At 40.0% G+C, this 25234-nt stretch overlaps 1 protein-coding gene across 2 annotated transcripts in view; it reads left to right on the forward strand.

The window, feature by feature from the left end:
• The window catches only part of LOC147644590 (uncharacterized), a 223398-nt gene that overhangs the window by 192178 nt on the left and 5986 nt on the right, over positions 1-25234 (forward strand). The gene's annotated exons all lie outside the window — the stretch shown is intronic.

Consider the following 25234-nt stretch of genomic DNA (forward strand, 5'->3'; position numbering starts at 1 on the left):
AGACCCTTCTGGTTGGGTTGTCTCGGGGAGATATAAATCTGCAGTCCCGAAGCAAGTTGTGAATAGTTTCAGTTGTAGTGAAGAATCGTTAGTGTCGATGGACCCACGCTACAGAAATATTGGTCACTGGAGGAAATGCCAAATCCAAAGAAAATTCTGTCGCCTGAGCACAAATTATGTGAAGAGTACTACAGGAAGACTACTCAGGTATTGCCATCAGGTCGGTTTGAAGTAATGCTGCCGTTTAAATCTGACCCTAAGGGGTTAGGCAATTCTTTTGATGTTGCAAAACGGCGGTTTTTGTCTCTTGAGAGAAGGTTGTCTCGAGATCCTGACTTAAAGACCATGTACTTGGAATATATGGAAGAATATCTCGCCTTAGGTCATATGTCGCCTACAGACAACAAAATTCCTTCCACTCCACATTATGTCATTCCCCATCAATGTGTGTTGAGGCCCCAGAGTACGTCAACAAAGTTGCGCGTTGTTTTCGGTGCATCGTGCAAAACATCGACTCAGGTGGCCTTAAATTACATCTTGATGGTGGGACCGACAATCCAAGAAGAGTTGTACACCACTCTACTCCGCTTCCGGCTGCACAGGTATGCCCTGACTGCCGATGTAAAAAAGATGTATCGCCAAGTGATGGTTAACGAAGCGGATAGGCAGATTCAACTCATAGTGTGGAGAAGAGACCCCTCTGAATCCTTGAGATTATACAAGCTCAACACCGATACATATGGTACTGGACCTGCCCCTTTTCTTGCTTTTCGGTGTTTAAAAGGTTGACTGCCGACATAATTGGATCCGATTTTTACGTCGATGACATGCTAACTGGTGCTGCATGCGTAGAGGAGCTACGGACAATCAAGTCTGAAGTGTCTCAGGTTCTTCAAACAGCAGGTTTTGAATTGACAAAGTGGTTTTCACACTCACCTGAGGTCACTGCATCTGAGAGCACAGTTATGTCGATACCTATCTCGGACTCAGAGTCAACTAAGGCGTTAGGAATATCTTGGTTGCCTAGCGAAGATGCCTTCAAATTTAAAATTGACGATTCTGTCATGGGTCTCCGAGCGACAAAACGGAACATTTTATCGGTGACATCCAAGCTTTTTGACCCTCTCGGCTTATTAAGTCCCATTGTAATAAAAGGAAAGATCCTATTGCAGGAACTGTGGCTTAAGAAGTTAGACTGGGATGAGTCAATTCCGCTGCATTTAGAAACTGCATGGAATATACTAAAAAACACCTTGTCTCAATTGGATAAGATAGCTATGCCTCGGTTTGTGCATACTGATCCGATGTCACCGGTGCAATTACATGCCTTTGCCGACGCATCCATGAGAGCCGATGGAGCTTGCGTCTACATTCGTTGCAAATCTGCTGAAGGTTACAAATTATCGTTGTTGACTTCAAAGTCGAAAGTAGCGACGCTCAAGACAAAAACGCTCCCAAGGCTTGAGTTATGTGCCGCTCACCTTCTCGCAGATCTCTGCCAGAGAATCAAACCGCTAATAAATGTCCCAATCGAGCGAATCGTTTACTGGTCGGATTCGGAAGTCACTCTCCATTGGATCCGATCTCATCCATCGTCGTTGTCGACATTCGTTTCGAACAGGGTTGCTGAGATTCAAGAATGGTCAGGACAGGCTACATGGCGGCATGTTCCAACGAAGCAGAACCCAGCAGATATAGTGTCCAGAGGTTGTGACGTCGACGAAATTGGACAGTCGATCTGGTTCACGGGACCTCAGTTTCTGAAGGACGAGGAGGAGAACTGGCCCAAAAATGTTCAAACTTCCGATATGCTAGACGTCATCGAGGGATTCTCGTCACACCTGAAACTGCTGAGAGTGTTCGCTTATATGTTCCGCTTTATTAGAAAATGTAAAGACAAGAGTATAGTTTTCGAAAAAACTCTGTCACCGACTGAATATACTGAAGCATTTAATAAGAAGCATTTAATAATAAACGCTCAGGAACTCTGCAGTCAGACAGTTCGATCGTGTGTGCGCTGTTTTAAATACAAGCCCTGACTGATGACTCAAATTATGGGAAATCTTCCCGCAGAAAGACTCCGTGCTCTCCGCCCATTTGCAATATGTGGCGTTGATTTTTATGGCCCCGTTTTATACGACATTGAAAATACGACGAAGGCCCCCATATAAGTCCTACATTGCCTAATTTGATTGTTTTGCGTCCAAGGCGGTTCATTTAGAAATTGTTTCAGACCTAAGTACTGACTCTTTTTTATTGGCTTTTCAAAGGGTTATTTTCCCCAGACCGTACATTACGACAACGCGATGAACTTCGTCGGATCGAGTCGCCACTTCCAGGCTCTTCGCGAGAGGCTCGAGGAGCAGGCGGACGCGATTCGCGAATTCGCATCAAAAAGCGGATGCGAATTTGCGTTCACACCCCCTCGGGCTCCGCACATGGGCGGACTATGGGAGGCAGGTGTGAAAACTGCCAAGCACCTACTCCTACGAGCGGTGGGCAGCGCACTCCTCAATGCAGAAGAGCTGGAGACAGTCCTCGTCGGAATCGAGGCCATAATGAACTCGCGGCCCCTCGGAGCTCTCAGCCAGGACCCAAGCGACGGAGAGGCACTCACTCCAGGACACCTGCTGACAGGCGGGCCCCTCGTCGCAGCACCAGCACTGCGGACCCCGGACCAGGCGGGTCTCAGCTGCTTGCGGCGATGGCGTCTTGTCTCGTCAGCCAAGCAAACGTTTTGGCGGCGATGGTCCCGGGAGTAAGTGCTGGGCCTCCAAATCCGAGGAAAGTGGCACCACGAGCGGGAAAACATCAAGGAGGGACAGCTCGTCATCGTGGCAGAGGACAACCTGCCGCCTCAACAGTGGCTACTGGGGCGGATCGTCGCGACGCACGCAGGGGAGGACGGCATGGTCAGGGTCGTCGATCTTAGAAGGAGTGATGGAGCCATCTTACGAAGGGCGATCCACAAGCTGGCGCCGCTTCCAGGATGTTGAAGCCGTGGAGGCGTTCAACGGGGCCGGTGTTGGCTGAATTGATAATTTTGAAGTTTAGTGTAGATTAAGGGCGAAGGCGAGAGCGCAATAAAGCTCTCTCGCGCTCTTCGCGAATTCGCCTCGCCTTCGCCAACCTTAGAATAAGCTAGGCTAAGCTAAGAAATATAGATTACTCGCATACTTTGAATTCGAAGCATCGTATAATTTTTCGTCTGTGCCAAATTCTTGCCACCACATCTCGGTCTAGTTAAAATTTTAATTTTTAATAAACTAATTAAAAAATTCAGTTAATTTGGATTAAACAAAAACTTGTTGAAAAACTATGGAAAAATTTTATGCTTTGTACTTAAAAATGAAATAAAGATTTGGTTTAAATTAATTGTTGTGGCTAGCGAATCAGTGCTCTGTAATATTGTGCTGGGGAGGGATTTTATGGAAGCTTGTAATTTGGAAATTAATTTGCAAACCTTAAAAATGATTACAATCATTACAATCATTTAAAACCCAAGTCCGTCGTAATACGACATCAGATGAAGATTTAGGTACAAGTTTAGGAGAGAATCTTTTAGGTACAAGTTTAGATGAGAACATTTACAAATTTAGGAGAAAATAATTTAGGTACAAGCTTAGGTGAATGTTTAGAAGAAAATAATTTAGATGTTATACGGGAACAAACTTTAGGTACCAAAGGGTTAGGTGAGGAACAACGAGGTGTGTTGGACGAAAACATAAACATATAAACATTTTAGAAAACTGTGAGGAAGAAAAACTTTATAATATTGGTGAGCAAGTAAACTGTAAGGATTCTGAAACGTTTATCAAGTTGTTAGAGACACATTATGTTCAAGTCAAGCGACCGGAAGTTCCGAAAATAAAATGTATGAATGAAATGAAAATAGTGTTAGAAAACTCAAAACCTTTTAGCTGCGCACCAAGAAGACTGTCATATAGTGAGAAGGAAGCAGTGTCAAAAATGTTAGATGAATACATTAGAGATAGGATTATTCAACCTTGTAAATCGGAGTATGCTTCTCCTATCGTATTAGTGAAGAAGAAGTCGGGTGAACTTAGACTTTGTATTGATTTTATGATAGAAGATTGAACAAAATCATGGCAAAGGGCAATTATCCGATACCATTAATTGATGACCTTTTAGATAGCTTAGTGGGAAAATCGGTATTTATAAACTTAGATCTTAAGAATGGCTACTTTCATGTATTTGTTAACGAAGAGGCAGTGAAATATACGTCGTTTACCATCCCGTTGGGGCAGTTTGAGTTTCTACGGATGCCAATGGGTCTTAAAACAGCCCCACAGGTATTCCAGAGATTCGTCCATGACATATTTTCGGACATGATAAGAGAAAAGAAGGTAATCATATACATGGACAATATTTTAGTTGCCAGCAAAAGTTTAGAAGAACATTTAGATGTTGTAAAAGAAGTATTTAAAAGGTAAGTAGAAAACAAGTTAGAATTGAGAATGGATAAATGCAAATTTTTACAAGACAAGGTCAAATATTAGGTTTTCTAATTTCAAAAGATGGGATTAAGGCTGATAGCAAAGGGTTAGAAGCTATACAAAACTTTTCGATTCCAGGCAAGGTGCAAGCAGTTCAAAACATTTTGGGTCTTTGTTCGTATTTTCGACGATTCATTAAGGATTTTTCTATATTAGCGAAACCATTATATGATTTATTGAGAAAGGATAGGCTTTTTAGGTTCGAAGAAGAAGAGTTCAATTGTTTTTCGCTTTTAAAGGCGAAGTTAATGGAAGCGCCAGTGTTAGCTTTATACGATTATAGAGATGATGTCGAACTTCACTGTGATGCAAGTGCTTTAGGATTTGGGACTGTGCTTCTTCAGAAAAAAAATGACAGCAAGCTACATTTTTTAAAGAGATCAACTGCAACGGAAGCGAAGTATCACAGTTTTGAATTGGAGACTTTAGCTATAATTTACGCGTTAAGAAGATTTAGAATATATTTTCTAGCCAAACGATTTAAAATTGTAACAGACTGTAACTCTCTAACTTTAACTCTCAATAAGATTGAGTTCAACCCAAGAATAGCAAGGTGGGCTCTAGAGCTGCAGAAATTCGATTATGAATTAAAGCACCGAGCAGGTAGACAAATGCACAATGTAGATGCATTGAGTAGATGCAACAATATTATGATAGTGGAGGCAAATACATTCGAAACAAATTTAGTAATTTGTCAATCAAAAGATGTAAAGGTTCAGGAAATTAGGAAAATGTTAGAAAGTAGCGAGAATAAGTTTAATGAAATGATAAATGACGTGATCTATAGGAAGCAACGACAACAGATTATTATTTTACGTACCGAATCGAATGGAGGAACATGTGCTATACAAGTATCATGATGAAATGGGTCATATTGGGAGGGATAAAATGTTAGATGTAATTGGAAAGAGCTATTGGTTTCCAAGTATGAAAGATCAAGTCGTAGAACACATTCAAAATTGTTTAAAGTGCATAGCGTATGCTCCGAAAGTAGGTAGAGGAAATGGACATTTACATAGCATACCAAAAGGCAACAAACCTTTTGAGATCATTCATTATGGACCGGTAGGTAGTAGCAGATCGAAAAAGCATATATTTGTGGGCGTAGATGCTTTTACAAAGTTTGTTAGGTTGTACACAACAAAAACGACGCATACAAAAGAGGTGATATGTTCATTAACAGATTATTTTTTAGCTTATAGTATACCTAGATGCATAGTATTAGATCGGGGCAGTTGTTTTGGAAAAAAGTAACGTGAAGCACATAAAATTAGCGACGGGTTCGCCGCAGGCTAATGGCCAAGTTGAACGAATCAATAGAAGTTTAGGACCTATGATAGCAAAATTGACAGAACCGGGAGAAAAGGGATTACATTGGGATAGTGTTATGGAAAAAGTAGAGTATGCAATGAATAATACGATTCATAATAATACTAAGCAGTGTCCTAGTGAAACATTATTTGGGATAACACAGAGAGGAGAAGTTTTGGATAATCTAAAAGAAAGATTAGATGACGAAGATGAGGTAGAAAATGTTAAAAAAAAACTTTAGAAGATGTTAGAAAAGAAGCAGAAGAGGAGAAAGGACGAGAAAGAAAGAAGAGAGAAAGTCTCAAATAAAGAATGAAAAATATTATAATGCAAAAAAGAAAATTGCTACAGAATATAAAGAAGGAGATTATGTTATGGTGAAGAATTTTGATATCACTGTTGGAGCTTCGAGAAAACTCATTCCAAAAAATAAAGGACCTTATGTAATTGAAAAAGTGATAAAAAATTACAGATATTTGCTTAAAGATATTGTCTCGCAATTCATATCAAGGTGTTTGGAGTGCAAATAATATAAGACTTTGGTTAAAACTATAATTAAGATAGTAAACTAAGAACTGAATTGTAAATGAAAGCAACAAATTGTAAATTATAGTTTAGTTATAATACTAAGTAGAGATAGAGGGCTATCTCAAAGTCAGGATGGCCGAGTTGTAGCAGGCCAGTTAAGAGAAGTATGCTCTTGCCACTCTAATTGAGATGTTACGCTCTCTCAAGATAGAGCATGGGAGAGCGACTGGCTGACAGAATGGGGGTTGTTTGAGTGGTTGCTGAGAGGGGCAGATCACTTGGTGAGAGAAACTGAACAAGAGAAGAAGTAAAAAAGGCAAGAGCAAAGAAAAGACAAAAAGAAGTATCAAAACTGTATATTTAACAATAATCACAATAATAAATAAGAACAAGAAATAATAATAAAGAATAAATAAAACCAAGAAACGAAAGTGAAGTGTTTAATACGAAGAGGCGGTCACAATAGTTGTCTTTACCCTTTAAGTATTCAAATGAGAAATCATATTCTTCTAATTCAATCCTCATACGTGTCAGTTTAGAACTGGGATTGATCATTGAGAAGAGGTATATTAAAGGTCTATAGTCTGTTTTTATTAGGAAATGTTTTCCATATATATATGGTCTGAAATGTAATACTGCCCAGGGTATTTGCAGCTAATTCCTGCTCAGTAGTACACTTATTACTTTCTCCTTTAGTGAAAGCTCTAGATGTATAAGCAATAGAAAGTTGGAGTCCATCATGGTTTTGAGTTAAAACTGCTTCACATGCTTGTTTGCTTGCATCCGTAATTAGACAGATTTCCTTATTAAAATCGGGGTATCGTAATAATGTTGGTTCCATTAGTTTGGTTTTTAAGTATTGGAATGCGTTTTGTCATTCAACTGTTCATTCAAAGGGAACATTCTTTTTGCATAATCTTGTTATGTGCCGGGAATAGTCGGCGAAGTTTTCAATGAATCGTCTATAATAATTGCAAAAAGCTACAAAACGTCTGGCGCTGTCCACATTGTGCGGCACTGGGTAATTCATGATGACGTTATATTTTTTGTCATCTGGAAGTATTCCTTTATCTGTGCATTTATGACCGAGAAAAGTCACCTCATGTATAAAAAATGAAAATTTTTCTGGATATAACTTTAGGTTGTATTTTTAAGTTTTAAGCATATGTTTTCCGGAGCTATTAACTCATCCATATAAAGGAATGCTTGTGAGGGCTCTAATCCAGAGAATGCAATAGTCATCATCCTCTGAAATGAATTAGGCGGTATTTTTAATCCGAAAGGTAATCGCGTGAAACGATACGAGACATTGCTCGTTGAAAATGACGTTATATCTCGTGAATTTTTTACGAGTTCAATTTTGTGGAATCCTGACATAAGGTCAAGACACGAAAAGTATTTTGCTCGACCTAGTTGATCTAAAATATCATCAATTCTAGGGAGTGGAAATTTATCGGACAGTAATTTTGTATTAATCTAACGATAGTCAATCACTAATCGCCACTTCTTTTCTTCGGAACCTGGAGCTGATTTTTTAGGGACAAGTAATAATGGGCTATTGTATTCAGATACAGAGGGTTCGACAATCCTGTCGGTGATTAATTTTCCGACTTGCTTTTGAATTTCGTTTACCCGACTGTGTGGGCTTCTATAATTTTTAACATATATCGGTTCATCATCCTTTAATCTCAGTTTCTGTTTGTAAAAATTATTCGTTCTGTGACTTAAATTGTGAAGGAAATTTCTTTGATAGTTGAGATAACACAGACTTTTCTATATTTTCAGTGTTAGTTTTGACTACTTTGTAGTTCGAAAGTGATTCATATGCCAAGTTACTGGTACTGACTACTTGATCTCTATTTGTAGTATTGAGTAGTCTTATAAATGCATTTTTTGTTGTTGCTATAGTACTGGCTATGTAAATACCATGTTTAATTACTTGGTTTGGAATCAATACACTGTCTTCTTGGGAGTTTAGTTGAATTTTTTTAATAACTTGGGATGTTGCTGGGAGAAGTATTGAGTTGTTGCCAAAACTGTTTGCTTTTAATTAATTAATTCTAATTAATTAATTTAAGGTTATCGGGTCTGATTATAAGCTAATCTTCAGATGGCTTGAAATCTAATTGACAGTTGTATTTCTTTATGAAGTCGATTCCTAATATGCTATCGGATGGAATAGCAAAGTGGAAATCCACGATATGAAAGTCGTGTTGGATTATATATTTAGTTGTCTGTATCTCAATAGAGGTTAATCCTTTTGATTTGGTAATCTCCTGACTTATTCCTTTTATATATATTATATAGTTAAGGTTTTTGTCATGATAGACATCAGAATTCTCCTTGATAATTGAAATGTCTGCACCCGTGTCTACTAAAAACACCAGTTCTTTTCCTGTAGACACGTTAATAAAAGTAACAAATATATTTTGGCTGACAATAATTGAACAGTAACATTCTCTAATGTTGGACACTTAAAGGGTCTTGAGAGTTTCCCGATGTATTTTGGGCTACTCTCACATAATTATTGATGTTATTGTGGCCTCGATTTGAGTTACCACGACCTCGATTGTTTTCTCTATACTGACCTCTCCAATTATTGTTATAATTAGAACTGTTGTAGTTGTTGTAATAAATATTACGACCACGAAAGTTTTCTCCGAAATTTCCACGTTCGCAGTTACCACCACGCTGTGGATAATTTTTATAATAAAGGACAGTATTTTGATGTCCAGTTGCTTCCGTGCAACTATTTACGAACTTGGATATGTCATCATGCATGGTGTTGAATGTGCCAGACTGTATTATTAGTTTAACCTTATCAATTGCGCAATTCTTTGTCATTGCCTTAACTGCAGACTGTGTAGAATAAGTTCTGGCTAACTCAAGGGTTAGGCCGTCCGCTATGTACGCACTTTCTAGAGCTTTTGTCATCTGCTCAACCTCTAATGTATATTGGTTAGCAGTTTTGTTGCGTTGCTGTAGATTCATTAGTTTAGCTGATAATACTTCTACAGTTTCGCCTTTGACATTGCTTTTTAGTCTGGAAATGACTTCTGATATAGTAGTTTCATTTCCGACTAGGTTTCCGGCGATACCTTTCAGCTTTGTGTTTATTATTAAAATAGCTAGTTCTTCGTGTTCGCCTTTTATTGATTCTACGGTCTTCAATGCATCGAGAAAACTTGTTAAGTTTTCTGCTTTACCATCAAATACTGGTATAAGCTTTGATGCAGTGTTGATAAAATCAGTATTTGACTTTGCCATTGTAATAAACTTTTCTTTAACTATGCTGGAGCTTGTGACTGAATCTGCAGAATTGTCCAATTCCGACAATAATATAGCTGGGATAGTGTTATTATTTTTATCTTCCTCTTCCAAATCCTCTAGGTCAATATTGGATCAATAATTGGATCTTAGTCTCTTTAAAAATTTTGATACTTGAGACCAATGATCTTGATTAAAGCTATCTCTATGTTCATATATCAGTATTCGTGCTTCATTAAAGCATTTAACTAATATTTCTACATGTTTTCTAACTGTGGTTTTTGTATCGGTCTATTTTGGGTTAGTGACTTATGGGATTTGTCAAATTCTGCTATAATGGATATGGTATGCAATGTAGTGAAACAATGGGGGGGGGGGCAGGTCAGTTAAATATGTCTGTATAAGGATTTCTAACTCATTTACACTAACAAGAGTTGTAGATACTAACTGCTGAACTCATCTACTGAAGTATGGGTCTCTTTTCATATGTTTTGCTTATGGCCCTTTGTGTATCCATACGTGAATATAAATACATATATATTGTTTCAAATTTTCCGTATTTTGTTTTATTTCATTTCCCTGTCGTTACTTATTTAATAACACTTTATTATATTTTGTTTGTTCGCTTTGTTCTCTTTTTTTTTTAATTTTCTCCAAGTCGTTTGCTTGGCTCATATATCTCTTCTTCAAACATTTATTATGGAGTTTGAACAAGTTAAAAAAGCAATTGGAGCACATTATGACAACAATTATTATTAAGAGTATATGCACCCAATATAGGTTTATATTGTTTGGTTCTACTTTATTAATAACATTAGCAGTGGAGAGTCCACTGACTTAACGTCTACAATTTTCATTTTTGGTCGATATACTCCTAATATATAGGAATTATTATAATTATTTTTCTGTAGAGAATTAATTTATTTTATTATTATTCATTCACTTCAAGAAATTTTACATAGATATATGTAAATATTCCTGTTTTTGCATATTTTCCTGTTTAGCTTTCTCTTTGATTTTAGGGCCACTCATCAGAATAAAGTCAACAAAAAAAAAGTTGCATTTATAAGAGGAATTTAGGAATTAAAATAAATGTAATAAAATGTCTGCTGGCATAATCGCATAAATTTCCCTTCCATAATGAGGGTGAAAAATTTTTGTTTTAGTTTTCATATAGCTGATTTACAATATTTTGCTCTATATAAGCCAATCAGTTATATGTTGTTAGTATATAGCCTAACATTGGTTAGTATTTTTCGAGCAGCGCTTTCGCGCATCGGCTCGGATTATAAGTTTAAAATTAAAGGCAACTTAGGCATTGGCATAAATGCAGCCCTTGTTGCGTTACTTTGCTCATTTGCAAAGTATTTTGTCCAATTCCTTAATACTTAATTCTTGTGATTCCTTCTCCTTCGAGGTCGTAGCGATATTCCTGTAGTCCTTTAGTAGTCTTCTTTGTTGCAGGAGTTTCACCCTTTTTCCACTTCTTTTCCTTTTGTGGATGGGTTTGCTGGGCTCCTGTCGTGCCCTGTACTCAGCTATTGTGAGAGGCGAGGTCCATCGTTGGGACACAACTCTAGGGCCTGTTGTAGGCTTGGTGCGTCCCTTTGCTGAACAGGTACAGATACCTCCCCTCTATGAGGGTCCAGAGGCCGGATTGCCTTTCGAACTCATACGCCTCCTGCGTTGGTGTAGTCGGCGGTTTGCCTACCACATTTTATTTTCCTGCGTTGGCGTCATCGCACAGGCTATCCTCACTGTAGTTTTTGTTGTTTTTTGCATATCTTCTAATTTTTTTCTTTTATTTATTTATTTATTTATTTTTTTGGTTGTTTTGTTCTTTCAGTCTTTAGACCATCGGAAATTTTCTGTTTTTAAACTTTCATTGTACTTCAGCCGTTTTTTTTTTTTTTTTTTAATGTTTATATTTTTCTCCGTCATCACTTTTTTTTATTTAGTTTTGAGTTGATTTTTTCACCAATTTTATTCATGTAATAAGTTTAATAATTAGTTCAATTTCTTGGTTAGTGCATTAGTGGATATTTGTTGATCCCTTCTGGTCAGGGTTCATTTCGTGAATGTTCTGCTTAACTTAAGATCATATTGGCTTGGCTTACAATTCACATAGTTGCACGAGCAGCGCTGCTGCCAAAGCTTATCTATCTAAATATGTATATTAATGTATATGTACCGCTGCAGAGCAGCGGTCAATGCTTATGCTTTCGTGTATATAGGCGGTGCAAGCAGCTGATGCGCATGAGAGAGAGAGAGTGATATGCTCACATGGTAATCGAATGATCGGCCGCGCATGCAGACATGCCGGCTCAGCATTTAGTAGGTTCATAACATTGTTGTGTGGGTCGAATTACTCTGCACTTGAAGTGCTGGGAATATTTGGACATAAACAAATGCCACAATGTTGCAATGATATAAGTGGTACACTGTGTACCCGATATGTGAGCATACTACATCGCCCTAAACTAACATACACTAGACTTAACTTCAACGCCTCTATGGCTTCAGCGCACTGCAAGCGTAGCCAGCTTCTAAATCGCCCATCGGAACACAGGTGCATCGCTCCTTCTAAGTTCGACGACCATTCCGTCCTCCCCTGCGTGCGTCGCGACGATCAGTCCCAGAAGACACTGTTGAGGCGGAAGGTTGTCCTCTGCCACGACGGCGAGCTGTTCCTCCTCGACTTTGTCCTGCTGGTGGTGCCACTTGCCAGCACATACTCCTGGAATCATCGCCGCCAAAACATTTTCCTGGCAGACGAGACAAGCCACCATCGCCCCAAGCAGCTGAGACCCGCTTGGCCCGGGGTGCTGGTCCAGGTTTCCGGGAGTGTGCGCCTCTCCGTCACTTGGGTCCTGTTCATTAGTTCATTAGTGTCTCGATCCCGACGAGAACTGTCCCCAGCTCTTCGGCCCACCGCTCGTAGGTGCAGTAGGTGTTTGGCAGTTTTCACATTTGCTTCACATAGTCCGCCCATGTGCGGAGGGGGTGTGAACGCAAACTCGCATCCGCTTTTTGATGCGAATTTCCGAATCGCGTCCGCCTGCTTCTCGAGCCGTTCGCAAAGAGCCTGGAAGTGTCAGGGGACAACCTCGGGGACCAATAAACCTTTGAAAAGCCAATCAAAAGGAGTCAGTACTTAGATCTGAAACAATTTCTAAATGAACCGCCTTTGACGCAAAAATAAAAAATAAAATTATAAGAAAACATAGGACTTAAATGGGGGCCTTCCTCGAATTTTCAATGTCGTATAAGCAGGGCCACAAAAATCAACGCCACATACTGCAAATGGGCGCATCGCACGGAGCCTAGCTGCGGGAAGATTTCCCATAATTTGAGTCATAAGTTTGGGCTTGTATTTAAAGCAGCGCACAAACGACCGAACTGTTTGACTACAGAGTTCCTGAGGGTTTATGGTCCAAATACGCTGACGGTATGCACAAACCGAGGAACAGCTCTCTCGTCTAATTGTGACAGGGTATATTCCATTCTGTTTCGAAATGCAGCGGAATCGATCATCGCGGCCTAACTTATTAAGCCAAAGTACCTCCAAGAGGATCTTTCCTTTAATTGACGAGGGGGTCAAACAGCTTGGATGTTACCCATGAAATGTTCCGTTTTGTTGCTCGGAGACCCATGACAGAATCGTCGATCTTAAATTTAAAGGCATCTTCGATAGGCAACCACGTTATTCCTAACGCCTTAGATCTCTGAATCCGAGATAGGTATTGACTTAACTGTTAACTGTTAACTGTTATCAGGCACTGTGAAGTTGTGGAGCACACTATGGTGTGTTCGGTTTTGTTTATTCTTCAGCCGAATAAGCTTATATGTGATTTACAATTTGTTCGGTTTGGCAATGTCTTATGATCGAGCTGTTCCTCCCATTTTTGTTTGGTCACTGTATTCAATACCAAAAATATACATCTTCTATCGATAGTAGAGAACCGTAAATCGACGAAACAGATTTCTCAAGGAGAATGCGAACTGATGCGATATTTTTGGAAGACTTAATAATGTTGAAATATTATTTTTAATGATGAGGTATTAGTCATCATTAACATTTTTAAGCTGGCTATTCCCTTTTTTTAATTGATCTCGGTAACTTGGTAAGCTTTAATTGTTCCTAACGCTTTACCATAGAGATATGAAATTAAGTGATTAAATTTTTCGATAGCTGAAATGCTGGCATCTTTATGAACCATAGTGATAATAATAAAGATTTTAAATTCCGAATAATTTTCACTTAATTTGGAAAATACCCAATTCGGAAGTCTCGCACGAGTTGGTGCTACAGCAGCTGATCCCGGAGTTTCACTAATGGCTGCTGTCTTTATGGTAGCTAACAGTGACAATAATTTTTCCTTGGTCAGTATCGATACCATGTCTTCTATATAATTTTGTAATTGATTTGCCTTATTAGTTTAAGCATTTAAGTTTTCGAGTCGACATATTAATTCTTCCTCTAAAATCGGAATCGATCCCTGTTCCAGCCGCTCGTTTAATCAACTCATCTAGAAGAAATTGATTTTTTTGCATCTTGATTAATTAATTAAATAATTTACACAAGAATAATAAATAATAAAACCCTAAATTTTTTTTAAATTCTAACTTTCGAATCATAAGTATAAATTGTTTAAACAACAAATTATTTTCTTTTTAATTTTATAAATATATACATTTTTTTTAAGTTTATTAAAATACTTTTCTTGATGAGAACCACAACGGAAAAAAATAATTTAAATTTAAAATCAAGTCACGTATCAATATTAATAGTGGGTGCAAAAGACGCCGAAAGGTGTATACTCATCGAATACAGCGCATCACTTTGTGGTCCGCCAATCAAATGACCAATAGAGAATATACCCGTCAAAACAGAGCGATAAATGTAGAGGGACTAACAACATCATCTGCACCGGTGCACAAGTGCGCACCGATTCACCGCTGAAGATGCTGGTAAATAAGGCTCTATGTATTGGTGTCCAAATTTGGATTCACTGGATTAACCCAACTATTAAAATTTCAACGAGAGAGTGGGGGAAGGGTGCGATAGTGGTTGCAATATTACAGTACTATAAATAAAATAAATAAATTTTGCGACCAAGAGCGGTTAAATTTTAAAATTTGTATGTATGTAATTTTAAACAATATAAATAAAAAAAATCAATTAATCATGTAAATCTAGCTCTACTATATGGATACGTATGTTCCTAGAATAGAAACCGATGTGTAATATTTCAGCACAGGCAATGAACAATTAGTCATCTCCCACTTGAGCTTTCAAATTTTGCACAAATACCTCAGATTGCTGATAAATATATATGAACAGGAGTGGGCGAAACTGGGGATCTGCGAGGCGGATGTCGTCAAATTTTGCCCGGGTTGCGCAGCTCAGACTCCGCGTGGGAGTTCGGATCTTGAGGCTGGGATCGAGCAGACCTCGTCCTCTCCAGGCTCCACTGTCGGTAGCCGGTAAGCCGCCGCCAGCGACCGATCAATGGAGCTGACCGCCATGCACAGGTCAATCATGGCCCCCATCTCAAAGGTCGTCGTCCCGGTATCCTGGTGCAGCAACGCTGCCACAGACGAGGACGGAGTGGAGGCAACAGGGCAGGTTGCCTCGATGGCCGGCGACGGAGACCTAGAGACGGTCATCGATGACGGCCGCGGCTCCGTCCTCCGACGCGGAGCAAGCTGGCCCGCTGGCCCCGCGTTGATAAGCACTGCTCGAAGGCGCTTTTAAGCACTTAGTTTTAGGAACCTCTTTCATTTCCGAAGAGGATGGATTCCCCGGCAGACTCGGCAGCGGTAGGATTGAATACCTGTTTCGGCGGTTCGAGGACGCGGCACCATGATGTCGAATTGTTCTGAGAGGAGAGAGAAAAGAAACTTTAGTCGGCGTCGATTGTGCGATTGGAGGCGGAAATATTTTTCACGCTGGACACATAGAGGACTTAATTCTCCACAGGGAGACGGATGACCTTGCGGACGGGGCGTTTTCTCGTGCCGCGTGCCGTACGGATCTTTACCACTCGAACTCGGCCGTCGGCGCCCGGAAAAATCGAAACGATTCTACCGATCCGCTATTCATTCGGTGGCAGATTATCCTCGTTGACGACTACCATATCGTTGATTTGAAGATTCGTGGCTAGAAATTGCCACTTGTAGCGTTTGTAGAGATCCTTTATATACTCCTCTTTCCACCGTGCACCAAACTGCTGGGGTTGGGCCTTCAAATGTAGCCATCGATTCAGTATCGATTTGGCTTCTCCTTTTATCTCAGGCTTAGCCATGGAAAGCAACGGCCCTCCAATCAGAAAATGGCCTGGTGTGAGGGCCAGCAAATCGGATGGATCTTCGGACATTGGGGAGAGGGGTGTAGAATTGAGGCAAGCTTTGGTCTTCGCAAGAAGCGTCGCAAGTTCCACAAATGTGTACTTCTTGGTAGCCGTGAATTTGTATAAAAGAGTTTTGAAATTTGTTACCCCGGCTTCCCACAGACCCCCCATATGTGGAGCCCCTGGTGGTATAAACCGCCATACAAGTCCTTGAAGCCTATATGCTGCATTTACGAACTCTTTGCAGGCCTTTAGGAAGTCCCTTGAAAACAAACCTGCCGCCCCCACAAAGGTCATGCCTTATCCGAGTGGACTCGCTGAGGACAACTGTGCCTAGCTACAAAACGAGCAAAGGCTGCTAGGAACTTCTCGGTTGTAAGATCGGAGGCGGGTTCCAAATGAATGGAACACACAAATACAAAAACGTATCCCTTGGTAACGAGACATGTTCTCCCGGTATAATTCTCGATCTCGAAAGGGCCGGCATAATCAATGCCCGTGTAGGTAAAGGCCCTGAAGAAGGAGACTCGGTCTCTCGGAAGATCGCCCATCAGTTGTGCTTGGAGTTTCTTCTGATAGATCGAGCAAACCTTACACGGACGTGCACGTGCTTTGTTCAGCTTCAGAAAACGTTCCATAAACTTGTCAGAGGGGGCCTGATTTAAATGCACCCTGACCGCCCGCTGCTCTAGCTCTGTATTCGGATGCACATCCCTTCGAGCTGGTCATAGCTCTAGTGGCCCTTGCAGCCACTCAGGTCCGTGCAACCACAGTTGACTGTCCGCTAGCTCACATAGGGACACGCCTCAAATAGCTAAATCGGCGGAATTTCGTTTCGGATCGAACGTGCCCAGCAGTCACCTTGGCAACTCTGCTTGCCACAAATCTGGTCCAGTTGCAAGCAGGCTTTCTTAACCTGGCCAGCACGATCGTGGAATCGGTCCAGCAGAGTATGTCGGAACTGGCAGTCGACATATGTGGAAGAACCGTTGCCACCATGTCGGTCAACAGCACGGCACCACAGAGCTCTAGCCTGGGAAGGGACACGGTCTTTACTGGAGCGACTCGTGTCTTGGCTATAAGAATGTGTGAGAAGGTTTCGTGATCAAACTCGACACGCCTTTTGGGACGCATCGCAGAAGCCATGGTACTCAACTTTTATATCGGGCTGATACTGGACCCATCTCGGAACACGGATCCGGCTGAGATCGGAATATTCAAGGAGGAACGATCGCCACCTCTGAATAATTTCGCTAGGAAGCGTATTGTCCCAGCCCAGATCTTGCAGCCAAATCTCTTGCGTGAAAATTTTGGAGCGCACGATGAACGGAGCGAGCCATCCGGCCGGATCAAACAACCTCGCAATATGGGATAACACCTCGCGCTTGGTTTAGGAGGTTTCCAGTGCTATTTCTGGTGGGACGAAATAAAATTCATCGGACCTTGCCTTCCAACAAATACCGAGGGTCTTGGTTGTACTTTCGGCATCGATGTCGAGGAACTCGCTATGAAGGAGGTGCTCGACTGGAATATTCTCCAAAATAGACATGTGGTCCACTTCCTTAACGGGAATCCCGCGGAGTTAAGAGCCTCTTGCAACTCTTGGATTGAGGTTTGGGCTTCATTTAGGGAGATTGCTCCTGCCAAAACGTCATCGACGAACATATTTTGAGTTATAATCCGGCTGGCTTTTGGAAATGGCCTTTGGACATTCTCTGTCAGCTTTTTCAGCACTCGAACGGCGAGGAAAGGAGCGCAGTTGACCCCGAAGGTAACCGCTTGCAACCCGAAGTCTCCGATATCCCCTTCCTTATTTCGGAACAAAATTCTTTGAAAGGGCGTATGCTTCGGACCGACCCAGATTTGACAGTGCATTTTTGTGATGTCTTCACTAAATACGTATTGAAAGTACCGCTATTTCAAAATCTGGATAGTCAAATCGGATTGCAGGACTGGGCCAGCATGAAGAATATCATTTAAGCTGGTTCCATTTGCAGACGGAGTGGAGGCGTTAAATAAAAGTCTCTTTTTAAACGATTCTCGTTTCGAAGAAACTGAGCTAATGCAATGGACCTTGAATATCCCAGAGTGGATCCGGAATTTTCAGGGTCGCAGAACGGGAGCGTACCTCCCGCTTGCGTCTCTTTTCCTTGTTCGAATAAAATTACTCTCACAATAAGACTCCGACTCTCCTACCATCTTCATTGGTAGATCCTCCACCTCCCAGAACTTGCTGAGAAGTGTGTCCAATGCATCACTATCAGCATGGCGAACCTGGGTCGTGAAGGATGCGACTCGGTTGGCCTGCATACTAGAGATCGGCCCCGTTAGCACCTACCCAAAGATGGTCTCTTGGCCTAGAAGTGAGCCGCAAATATCCCTTCGGGATACTTTGGGAACTTTCAAAGAAACTGGGGTCCGCCCATTGAAGATCGGGCAGGTCCTTCAATGAATTTTTTGAAATTGGATGCGACGGCAATTTGCCAGATCATTTCGGAAGGACATCGGCTACGGTGTCTAATTGTAGCCCCGTTTTGGTAGGGGAGCGGATTGCAAAGTCTTTGCCGAAACCGAATTGTTTAGCCCGGAGACATGCGTCGGAACTTGGGGGACGCGATGCAGCAGCGTATGATGCCTCCCCTTGCTTGTGAAACAGCTGTGAGTGCTTGAGCAATCACGAAGCTGATGACCTCTCGCGAAACAATTCAGACAGAGCTGCTTCTTTTTGCGCGCGTCAACTGACATTTGGAGAAAGCACGGGCACAATCTCACTTGATTATTCTTCTTGGAGCATAAGTCACACCCTCTCTGTTTGGTGCTAACCTTTGTCTCGAAGGATTTAAGCCTTTTCGGAACTGTCTGCGTTGGTTTCATATCCTCGATGGCCACTGATGTCTGATACCTCTCACTCAAGAAGGTGTTCATTTCCTTCCAAGCTGGTATTTCAGATTTCGAAGTGAAGGACTGTTCCCATAAGGTCAGGGTGACCTTCGCAATTTTCTTGCGCACAGGAAGACCAGTAGACAATCCCAGTTCTCTGTGGATATTTGGGAGTGTGCCCGCGCTGTTAAACACCCCTAAATCGTGGACTAGAGCTTCTTTAGAGCATGTCCCGACTCTTGAGAAATGGAACTCAAATTTAAAGGAGCTTAAGTTAGCTGTTGACTAGAAGTCGCTTGCTTTGGAACCGGTCTTGAAGCGCCTCTCACGCCGAAGCGAAACTGTCATTTGTTAGCGGGGATTTTGCGACAATGGTCTTTGCTTCGCCACTCGTCTTCGTGAGAAGATGTAACAGCTTCTCGACCGGGCTCAGCCTGGGGTTATTGACATAAACAGCCGTGAACAGGTCCCTGAAAGTGGGCCGCCGGATGTAGTCCCCGTCGAAAACTTCCATATCACACGGAGGTAAACGACAACCGGACGAAAGTTGGGGTGGAGAGGGAGCTGGAACGGTAGGAGGCGTTACCCTTTCTAGGGTCTCACCAATTTGTGCTGCACATGCCTCATATACAAAATAGCAATAATCATATTTCGATTGCAGCAGTACAGGCCTTGTCGCAGTTCCCTTATCCTGTTTGGCGGTCTCGATTTCGTCAGGGCATAATTGAGCATGTCCATCGAGGGAAACTAGAAACCGACATTTGCGCCAGGAAAAGATCCCAAAGCCTGCCTCCGGTACCGGCTCCCAAGTCCGCAAGTCCCGAAGGAAGAACCGCGTTGTCCACGTCTCAAGAAAGGGATCTTCCGTCGACAAGTTCGAAGGTCGCTCCTCGTATTGTAATTTCCCATCCATTGCCGAAAGCATAAACAACCCAGTCCGAATCTCAATTCGAAGAAAGCTTAGAATCGCCTCCCTCACTGGTACAATAGTTAAGAAAAAAAAAAATTTGCTGAAATGTGGCCACCAGTGCTAGCTCAAAAACTACAACAAAAATATATCTAACCTCGATACAAATGTGCCAAATGAAACAAAAACAAACAAAAAAAAAATTAGCTTTCCTTTTTGCAAAAACAACTAGCTGTACCCTGTCACGTTTCTCTGTGGCATATGGTGGTTGCAAGCATAATAAATAAGTCAAACAAAAAAGAATAATTTTCAAATTCATTTAATTTTGTAATACTTGTTGGTATACAATATTCTTCGTTTTTCCATTCTCCGCGTAAATATAAAGACTATCTGGTTTTCCGACACGGGAACACGCAACATATAATTATCCGTGTGAAAAAAAATCTGCATCCAAATCTAGACCACACAACTCCAGAGATTGACCTTGAGCTTTATTAATGGTCATTGCGAACGCCAAACGAATGGGAAACTGCAATCTCTTGAACTGAAACGGTGTTTCAGTCGGGATCGGAGGAATCCTAGGAATGAGGACATCTTCACCTGGACCTGTTATGATCGTTGCTACTACTACGTTGTTCATCAATTTCTTGACTGCGAGTCGCGTACCGTTGCAGAGTTTCGGCTGATTTATATTTCGGTGCATGATAATCGGCACACCTATTTTTAATTTCAATATGTGTGGTGGCATTCCAGGCAGATCAAGTGAGTTTAGAAATTCCGTAGGGTAATTAACTGCTTCCTCTGCCTCCACAACGGGGTCTATCGACTTATATGTAATTTCGTCAGTTTCTATGCTGGACTGGATTACATGATTGAGCTGGCAGCGAGAATCCACTGAGCCAATCGTGATTCCTATAATTTATTCGGATATCGAGGAACACTTTTTGGATAAGTCCTTCCTTCGATGTAACTAAATTACAGAAATTCTCGGGCAATAATATTTTTCTCGACGTCTCATTGTCTGGCAGCTTTCCGTTCCCCGTGTCCAGTAGCTGTCGTAATAATACGTCGGCTAAGTCATCGTTCTTTAACTGGACACGCATATTCGTCTTCAACTGTAATGTACGTACATGTTGCCACAATATGGAATATTTTAGGCAAGCATTTATCTCGTCAGCTGGTGTCGATCGGGAAATCACAGGAAACGTTTACCTGAAATCCCCTGCGAGCAATATTAACGCATTCCAAAATGGTTGGACAGCTCCATGCATATCCCGCAATGATCGATCGAGAGCCTCTAGCGATTTTTTGTGTGCCATTGTGCATTCATCCCAAACAATGAGTTTGCATCTTAGCAATACTTTTCCCAAGCCAGATGCTCTGGAAATGTTGCACGTAGGAGTCTCGATGATTTGCATGTTCAACGGAAACTTCAGCGCTGAATGAGCAGTCCTCCCACCAGGTTACAATGTTGCAGCGATTCCAGATGAAGCAAGAGCTAAAGCTATGTCCTTGTTAGCTCGAACCGTAGCCAGAATCAATGTAATGAGGAATGTTTTCCCCGTTCCTCCTGGAGCATTCAAGCTTAAGCTACCCTTTCCCTGTCGCGTTCATTATTTTGAGAGTGAATCAAATCGATTGCTGCAGAACGCGACTGCCTAACTCTCAATCGTTTTCTCTCAAGCCTATCTGCTCGTCTTTCTTCTGATTCCGCGTTGTGCATCTGCATCGCTCTCAGCCGCTCTCAGCCGCTCAGTCTCTCGGATGGAGGTCCGTTCTTCGTCAGTCATATTCGTTATCTTACGTCTTTTTGCTTTTGTATTGCGAGTACGACGACCCAAATTCGAATTCCTGTGTGGCATGACTTCGTTTCTAACTGAACCTGAACAAAAAATAAAATTTTTATCTCCAATTCCTTATTTCAATATGTTTTGAATGTTTGACAGGAAATGCTTTGATTCAGCTGGCTGCCTGTAGAGGGCGGTAGATTTAAGATAGTTTTTTGATATTTTTTTAACACCTTGGATTACGTTATCGTAATTTTAGTAAGGATGCCTATTTTTTTTTTTTTTAAATGAAATATAGCCTATGTCACTCAGGAATGATGTAGCTTTCCAATAGTGAAAGAATTTTTCAAATCTGCCAAGTACTTTCGGAGCCTATTCAATTCATACAAACAAAAAATCAAACCTTTCCTCTTTAATAGTATAGATATATATATTTGTTCGGTCAAACTCTTTAAATTCGCATCCCCCGAACCGTTTCTCTTTGAATATACAATGTAAACAAAAGCTCAGTAACATGAAGTTACCAAATCTCTGTTCGCTAGTTCTGCTGCTGTTAATAAAAGTCAGTTGCTGATGTTAGATTGCTCGAAACGGTTGTCTTTTGGTCTTTGGTTAATAAATTGAAATTAGTTTATGCACCCCCCAACCTGATATCTCATGCAGCACAAAAAACGCTTTATCCATTAAACAATATTCTTGATCAGGATCAACAGCCGAGTTGATCTAGCCATGTTCGTCTGTCCGTCTGTCCGTTTCTACGCAAAGTAGTCTCTCAGTTTTGAAGCTTTCTGAATGAAACTTTGTAGTTAGCCTTCTATATACTCTCACTCGTATATATGTCGGAACGGGCCAGATCGGACGACTATATCATATAGCTGCCGTAGGAATGATCGGAAAATTTTTACAAAAAAAATTATAACATTTTCAGTTTTCAACAGAATTAATCAAATTTGAGATATAGCTTATTTATATTATTCTTCAATTTTGTGTAAAATTTTATGAGAATCGGAATACTATATTAAATAGTCCCCATAGGAACGATCGAGAAATAAATTTAATTAAAAATTAAATCTTTTTCAGTTTTCAACAGATTTTTATCAAATTTGAGATATAGCCGTTTCATATTATTCCACAATTTTATGTAAAATTTTACGAAACTTGAATACCATATAACACAGCTGCCATAGAAAGGATCAAGAAATTAATAAAATTAAAAATTATAACTTCTTCAGCTTTCACCAGATTTTCATCAAATATGGGATAAACGCATTTTATTTTAATTTTATATTTTGTGTAAAGTTATATGAAAATCGGACTACTATATCATATAGTTCCCATAGGAACGAATTTTATATTAGTCTTAAATTTTGTGTCAAATTTCATGAAAATCGGACGACTATATCATATAGGTGCCATACAAACTATCGTTTGATGTAGAAGAAAAATGGAAATCTGTGAATGAAAAGCTGCAAATATAATATGTATAGGTGAATGAAATGAAAGCAGGTATTACTTCATTGTTTTTTAACACAAATATATATAATTTATATGGTATGGATTCCTAGTCATAGAATTTCTATCTGCAAGGGTATATAAACTTCGGCGTGCCGAAGTTAGCTTCCTTTCTTGTTTATTTTTGAAATAAACACATGCTAATCGAGAAAAATTCACAGAATCATCAAGGGAAAAAGCGAGGCCAAAATAATAAGAATTAACGGCAAAGCCGGAGTTCGTTTCAGGGATCTTCGCTTTATTGAATATAAAATCAAACTAAAGTTGGGAATTAACAATAATTCATGCATGACCGGATGCGCGTGGCAGACCGCTGACCATGCAAAAATTGCTAAAGTCGTTCGATCGCTGGCCACCAATGCACTGTGTGGAATTTAAGCCGTTTTCGTGACCAAAACTAAAATTTTTGAAATTATTAACATTTTTCACTGCAGGTTTCTTGTATAATGACAGTTATGACTATAGGAAGTTATTTTAGAAAAGTAGGCGTGTCAACACCCCTCTCCGCCCACAGAAATCGAAAAAAATTGAATATTATCAAGCTAGAGACTAGAGAGAATTTTGAAACACAGGATGAATTTCTTATATTAAATGTGTCCTGCAAATTTGGTTCAGATCGGATAGTAAATATAGAAGTTATTTAAGAATAACTTTTTTTTTTGTTTTATTATTCTATGTATTCATTTTCAATTTCATTGTCATCAATTTCATTATTATTATAAAAAAAATATGTATTGTCGTCTTCCCTTACATCGATATCAGTTTTTACGGTTAACAAAACCTCGTATTCTGCGGAGTTTGATTATTCCACAATATATTTCCGGAGGAATTGAAACTCCCTTGCTTACGCTACACTACTAGCAGTTCTGCTTTTCTGATCAAGATGTTGCTTCCTAATAATTCAAATTACGCAAAAACCGCAATAAACGCACAATGAGCTTACATATGTTAATTTCAGAATTTGCAAACCTACAACATGTATATGGACACTCACTGATACAATTTGAATCTTTTTTTAAAAACGCTTTGGAAAGTTCAACTTTCTTTCCAAAACTGACAAGGAGACACCACTTGCTAAATTAAAAATTTTTTAGAAAAATACGAATGCAACACGCAACATATTAGTATTTACACATAGTAAAAACCTGAAGAATTAATATTCATTTTGAATTTGGTTATTTAATGATTTTTTGTCAGATATATGCCAATTTGAAACTGCACCGCAAAGTCAACCTTTAAGAGCAGCCCGTGGTGTTCGCTTGCAACTGATGACTTTAACAGCTGTTATTTTAACACTGAACTGTTAAGTTAACATTTTAGGTATGTAACATAGCAGTTTGATAATTTCTTAACATGGTATCATTGAAAATACGGAAATTTGAATACTCGCGAAAAATAAGTTTTGGCCACGAAAACGGGTCAAATTCCACATAGTGCAATGAGACAAATCCACGGCCCAAAGCGGCGCAATCTGCTGGATCAGTTCTCAGGCACCATAAGGGTGGTACAATATTAGGGTGGACCATACATGATTGGTATAGAAAATATATAATGATAAATAATAATATTAATAATATTAATATAATAAAATTAATAATTTTAATAAGTGGTAGAAAATAAAATCACCAATATTAATAAAAGGAATATGAATTGACCTGCTAAGCCTACGCTGGGAGTTGGTTGTTAACTTGAAGATGTATGAGATGTATTACTTTGAAGAAGTTTTCCTGCAGCAACTACAACTCCAAGCAGGCAGAGGAGACTTCCGATTTTTTGTGGCCGTCGAAGAACTTGCAGGTCGGAAGGGAATGGCAAGAAAACAGAAATGACACTACTAGAAAAATAAAGCGCCTATTGAAGTTGTTCTTTCTAAACAAATCACATATGGAAAATGACACTAATTTTGTGAACATATTACAATACAACATCGCAATATTAGGACCAGAAATTGTGTTTTTTTTTCTATCAGTACATGTTTTTGAGTATGTTTTTCTGTTTTGACCAACCTTTTTATTGATACATTTAGGAGAGCATCATTAGGGCGCAAAAGGCTTTCTTTAAGAATAATTTCTCTTATGTTCCATTGTCCTTTTTGTTTACATTATATTTATTATTATATTATATTATTTATAAATGACCTGCCCAAAGTCTTGACTAACTCCAAAGTACTTA

This window comes from Drosophila serrata, unplaced genomic scaffold, assembly GCF_035046125.1.
Source record: "Drosophila serrata isolate PLE 108 unplaced genomic scaffold, ASM3504612v1 contig_142, whole genome shotgun sequence".
Taxonomy (NCBI): Eukaryota; Metazoa; Arthropoda; class Insecta; order Diptera; family Drosophilidae; genus Drosophila; species Drosophila serrata.